Source organism: Antechinus flavipes, chromosome 3 (genome assembly GCF_016432865.1).
Source record: "Antechinus flavipes isolate AdamAnt ecotype Samford, QLD, Australia chromosome 3, AdamAnt_v2, whole genome shotgun sequence".
NCBI lineage: Eukaryota > Metazoa > Chordata > Mammalia > Dasyuromorphia > Dasyuridae > Antechinus > Antechinus flavipes.
This window is the reverse complement of record NC_067400.1, coordinates 383,217,426-383,224,045: the sequence shown is the minus strand read 5'-3', so window position 1 is coordinate 383,224,045 and position 6,620 is coordinate 383,217,426.

Genomic DNA, 6,620 nt, shown 5'->3' with positions numbered 1-6,620 from the left:
TTGTGGCAGCCCTGTTTGTAGTGGCTAGAAACTGGAAATTGAATGGATACCCATCAATTGGAGAATGGCTGGGTAAATTGTGGTATATGAATGTTATGGAATATTATTGCTCTGTAAAAAATGACCAGCAGGATGAATACAGAGAGGCTTGGAGAGACTTACATGAACTGATGCTAAGTGAAATGAGCAGAACCAGGAGATCACTTTACACTTCGACAACGATATTGTATGAGGATGTATTCTGATGGAAGTGGATTTCTTTGACAAAGACTCAATTTCAATTGATAAATGATGGACAGAAGCAGCTACATCCAAGGAAAGAACACTCGGAAATGAATGTGAACTATTTGCATTTTTGTTTTTCTTTCCGAGTTGTTTTTACCTTCTGAATCCAATTCTCCCTGTGCAACAAGAGAACTGCTCAGTTCTGCAAACATATATTGTATCTAGGATATACTGCAACATATTTAACATATATAGGACTGCTTGCCATCTAGGGGAGGGGGTGGAGGGAGGGAGGGGAAAAATTGGAATAGAAATGAGTGCAAGGGATAATGTTGTAAAAAAAATTACCCTGGCATGGATTCTGTCAATATAAAGTTATTATAAAACAAAATAAAATATTAAAAAAAAAAAGAAAAAAAAAAGAAACTAGAAGTGATACAGACCTACAGGGCTTCCAATTCCTCCTAACAGAAAGTGCTCCTCTCTGCTCTTGAAATGTGAATTAGGAGTGGACATAAGAAATGGAATTGCAACAAGATTCTGATGGATGTGGCTCTCTTCAACAATGAAATTATTCAAACTAGTTTCAATTGTTCAGTGATGAAGAGTCATCTACACCCAGAAAGAGGACTGTGGGAACTGATTGTTGTTCATAACATAGCATTTTCATTCTTTTTTGTTGTTGCTTGCTTGCATTTTATTTTGCTTTTCTTTTTTTCTTGTGTGGCACAATAATTGTATAGATATGTATGTATATATTGGATTTTACATATATTGGACTACTTGCCATCTAGAGAAAGGAATGGGGGGAGGAATTGGAATACAGAGTTTTACAAGGGTTAATGTTGAAGAATTGTCCATGCATGTGTTTTGAAAAATAAAAAGCTTTAATAAAAAAAAAAAAAAGAAAGAAAGAAAGAAAGAAATGGAGTTGCTAAACAATATCTGGTCCTGTGTCTAGTGCTAGCACAAGAATACCCTGTAATCTCTTTCTGACCAGTTGCCAGGTCCTCTTACTGTCTCTGGTTTTAGAGTTCCCAAAACTGCTGCTACTTCTGTCACCACCACCTAGTTGTACTACTGGTATATTATCTACATGGGCTCTGGGCCAAGCTCCACACCCATGTCACAGATCTCTCTTTCTGACTTCCTATAATGCCTTGAGCTGCAAAAATGTTTGTCTCTGATTCTTTGTTGACTCTGCCATTATAGAATTCAATCTGAGGCATTATTTTAAAGTTATTTGGAATGGATTGGACATATAAGGATGAAGTGTGATAATACATATCAATTACTTTAAAGCTTTAAAATCCTACATAAATGTTAGTTATTAATATTAGTGTTACTTCAATGGATTTGTGATTTTAATGATATACATATTTCTTCTATTGATATAATTTTCAAACATATCTTGTACATTGCTTTCCATAAATTCCCTATGAGGAAGTGTCCAATGTACTATAGGTCTTCCTTTGAGTAATTTGATGCTTCTAGTATACTGGTACAATACTAAGGCTATCAATCTATTATACTTTCCTCTTGTCATGTGACCAACATAATTCATTTTCAAGTCACACTTACAGAGGACATGAAATTTGTAATTGGAAGATGACATTTTAGATGTCATTTAGTTCAAAACCTCTTCCTTTTTATAGACAAGGATCCTGAAGCCTATAGACTTGTCTATAATAATGAAAGTATTAGGTAGCAGAGTCCAGATTCAAACCCAAGTCCTCTAACTCCAAATCCAGTGCTCTACATTGTATGATTTTTTAAAGCACAAATTATGCTGCAACCAACCTATATCCACTATTTTTTGAATCACTTGTATATTGATTTTTCAAAGATTATAGGGTTCCATGATTCAGTGGTCTAAAGGGATACATTGACATTTGTTAGAAATAACTAAAGGAATCTATTTCAATCATATTCAGCAAAAGTATTTATCATTGTCTCAAAGGATAAATTAAGAGAAGTATAACTGGAAGAATTCCCTACCTATAATACTTCTATTTGGAGATGATATTGTACTAATTGTAAGGAGCCTTGGAACATGGTAGAGCATTCTCAATATGGTAAAAGAAGAGTCAAAAGGTCTAAAAGACAATGCCCCAAAGAAGTAAATCCAGTCACCAATTCATGAAAAACAGGACAAAAAATGCATGTTGCACAGATTGTGCCATGGAATTGAATTGAAATTAGCTTATTCATACATCTTGGTTATATTCATGATGGAGAACACTCTGTATTTAGGAGTTAGAGTGGGATTCAAATCCTACTTCAGTTAGTAGTAGTGAGATTTGGGCAACATGCCTAATAGCTCTCAGCCTCATTTTCCTCATCTGTGAAATTATAATAATAGCACCCATCTCAGAGAGTTATTATGAAAATCAAATGAGTTAACATTTGCAAAAGCACCACAAATTTCAAAATGATAAAATAATGTTAGCTAGTACCCAAGAAAGATCATGTGTTAGGTTCAAAATAGGACTGAAAGAAGCAAGGATAAATGGAGGGAAAGTGGGGAAATTCCACAGCACTTTGAGAGTGATACGAATTAGCTAATCACTGTTAGGGCATATCTTTTGTAATTTGATTCTCTTTCAGTGATACTCAATAGTTGAACAATCAAGCTATGATTTTTAAAAGAATCATAGTTAACATTTTCCATTCATCTCTATTAGGTTTAATTACTAGATTTGGACTAAAATGCTGAACTGTGCAGAATCTTTGTGTCAGATTCTGTCTAATGTGTTTAAACAGATCATGCTTGTATAATCTTATTCTCTTTTTTAAAAAAATTAATATTACTCAATAAGTAGGTTAGTAAAACATTTTATTCTCATGTTATTCTTAAGAAATCTTCATGGAGGAATGTAAGAGATGATTTTGAACTTCTACAGATTTGAAAGTGGGTGAATGACTAGAACTGAAGAGTGGTCATTTATAGTTCAATTAAGGATGAGAAGCAGTTCTTTACTAGAACTCCTCATCCTTAATTGAACTATAAATTAATAGAGTACCTCAAAGATATATGCTTAGCCTTTTTCTGTTTAAATGATTTATCAATGATTTGGGCAATACTGTAAATGGAGTGTTTATCAAATCTGCAAGTGACACAAAGCTGGGAGATATAGCAAACAATTAGCTTTATATATGTAAGAAGTAGGGAACAGAACAATAAAAAGTCGAGAATCTCAAGGGAATTAATGAAAAAAAAAATCAAATGAAGGTGGCCTAGCTGTACCTGATCTAAAATTATATTATAAAGCAGCAGTCACCAAAACCATTTGGTATTGGCTAAGAAATAGATTTGTGGATCAGTGGAAAAAGTTAGGTTCACAAGACAGAATAGTCAACTATAGCAATCTAGTGTTTGACAAACCCAAAGACCCTAACTTCTGGGATAAGAATTCATTATTTGATAAAAACTGCTGGGATAATTGGAAATTAGTATGGCAGAAATTAGGCATGGACCCACACTTAACACCATATACCAAGATAAGATCAAAATGGGTCCATGACCTAGGCATAAAGAACGAGATTATAAATAAATTGGAGGAACATAGAATAGTTTATCTCTCAGACTTGTGGAGGAGAAAGAAATTTGTGACCAAAGATGAACTAGAGACCATTACTGATCACAAAATAGAAAATTTTGACTACTTCAAATTAAAAAGCCTTTGTACAAACAAAAATAATGCAAACAAGATTAGAAGGGAAGCAACAAACTGGGAAAACATCTTCCCAGTTAAAGGTTCTGATAAAGGCCTCATTTCCAAAATATATAGAGAACTGATTCAAATTTATAAGAAATCAAGCCATTCTCCAATTGATAAATGGTCAAAGGATATGAACAGACAATTTTCAGAGGACGAAATTGAAACTTTTACCACTCATATGAAAGAGTGTTCCAAATCATTATTGATCAGAGAAATGCAAATTAAGACAACTCTGAGATACCACTACACACCTGTCAGATTGGCTAAGATGACAGGAAAAAATAATGATGAATGTTGGAGGGGATGCGGGAAAACTGGGACACTAATGCATTGTTGGTGGAGTCGTGAACGAATCCAACCATTCTGGAGAGCAATCTGGAATTATGCCCAAAAAGTTATCAAATTGTGCATACCCTTTGACCCAGCAGTGTTTCTATTGGGCTTATATCCCAAAGAAATACTAAAGAAGGGAAAGGGACCTGTATGTGCCAAAATGTTTGTAGCAGCCCTATTTGTAGTGGCTAGAAACTGGAAAATGAATGGATGCCCATCAATTGGAGAATGGCTGGGTAAATTGTGGTATATGAATGTTATGGAATATTATTGTTCTGTAAGAAATGACCAGCAGGATGAATACAGAGAGGACTGGCGAGACTTACATGAACTGATGCTGAGTGAAATGAGCAGAACCAGGAGATCATTATACACTTCGACAACGATATTGTATGAGGACATATTTTGATGGAAATGGATTTCTTTGACAAAGAGACCTGAGTTTCAATTGATAAATGACGGACAGAAGCAGCTACACCCAAAGAAAGAACACTGGGAAACGGATGCGAACTATTTGCATTTTTGTTTTTCTTCCCGGGTTATTTATACCTTCTGAATCCAATTCTCCCTGTGCAACAAGAGAACTGTTCGGTTCTGCAAACATATATTGTATCTAGGATATACTGCAACATATCCAACATATAAAGGACTGCTTGCCATCTAGGGGAGGGGGTGGAGGGAGGGAGGGGAAAAATTGGAACAGAAATGAATGCAAGGGATAATGTTGTAAAAAAAATTACCCTGGCATGGATTCTGTCAATATAAAGTAATTATTAAATAAAAATTTTAAAAAAATATAAAAAAAAAGAAGTAGGGAATAAAAGGCTTGACACCTGAACTAAGTTTAGATAGAAGATAGAGAGATAGATAGAGATAGGTATTTATCTATTCAACTTTAGAACATTCCCTCCCACTCCTGCCACAATTAATGAGAGCTTCACCTTGTTCACTATTTCAGGTGGGCCCTTTCCTAGTCATCTTCTTGTCACCTTTTCTACTAATTTCCAGTAAAATAATAACAATCAAATCAATTCCACTTTTGCTTCTGGAAAAGTTATGTCAGTCTACTCTGTAGCTCCTCTTAGTATCTCTGTAACTTTCCCAACCAAAACAAACCTCCCTAGCCATTTGCAACCCTATTTTGTTCCTTTCTATTAGAATGCAAGTTCTTTGAGGGCAACAACTATATTTGATTTTACACTTAACACTGTGCTTGACACATAATAAGACCTTACAACGTTTTTTTTTTATTCAATTCTAAAAAAAATCTGAGGGTATTAACAGATTATGGTGTAGATATAGGTCAATAGTTTGACATGATAACCAAAACAAAAAAACAAAAAAACAAAAAAACTAATGCAATCAGAGGCTGATTTAAAAGAAACTAGAAATGTGATGGTTCCATTAGTTCTTAATTTGGTTAGACCACATGTGGGTATTTTGCTCAGTTCTGTATGCTACTCTTTAGAAATATCTTTAATAAGTGGAAAGCATGAAAAGAATGACAATCATTTGGTTTTAGGAATTAAGATTATGCTATTTGAGAATTACTTCAAGGATTTAAGGGATTTGAGTCGGAAGAATAAAGTTACATTTGAAGACTCATTGTATGCAAGGGGATTGGACATATCCTACTTGGTCCCAAAGGAAAGAACTAAGGAAAGTTGCAAATAGGTGTATTCAGTGTTGATAAGGAAAAAAAACTTCCTAATAATTGGACACACCCTAAAACAGAATTACCTTAGGAGATAGTAGGTTCTCCTTTAGAGTAGGTCTTCAAATAAAAGGTGTATTATCACTTATGAATATCATAGAGGGGAATGAAGCAGGGGCAGAGGGAAGAGGATTCTTGTTTAGATATATGTTAGATAACTTTTCTAAACCCTCATTTACATGCAGATTATGCCATTATTTGCTTCAAAGGTAAACTGTTTTCAAGATTTTTATAGGACTAAAGGTTCAGTCTATTGGCATTATTTTCTCATCACCTAAGTACAAAACAATCATTTGCTGCTTGGTTGGGGGACCTTCCTAGGGCAGGGAACTTTGCTCATTTGAATCAATTCATGTTATCCACAATATTTAACCCTTGTTGAATATCTTCAACTTCTCTGGTAATTGAATCTCCTTTTGTTGAGTGACATTTTGTTTCAATATTATACTGATGTTACCAGGAGAATGATCTTACTTGAGCCCAGCCTAAAATGTGCATTGGAAGAGATCAGGAGTTCTTCACTTGAGATTCACTAAAATGCTCATGAAGACCCAAGGGCTCTATGGATATATTTCAGGGAATCTGTGAACTTTGATGGCAGGGGGGAAAAAAATCACATTTTTATT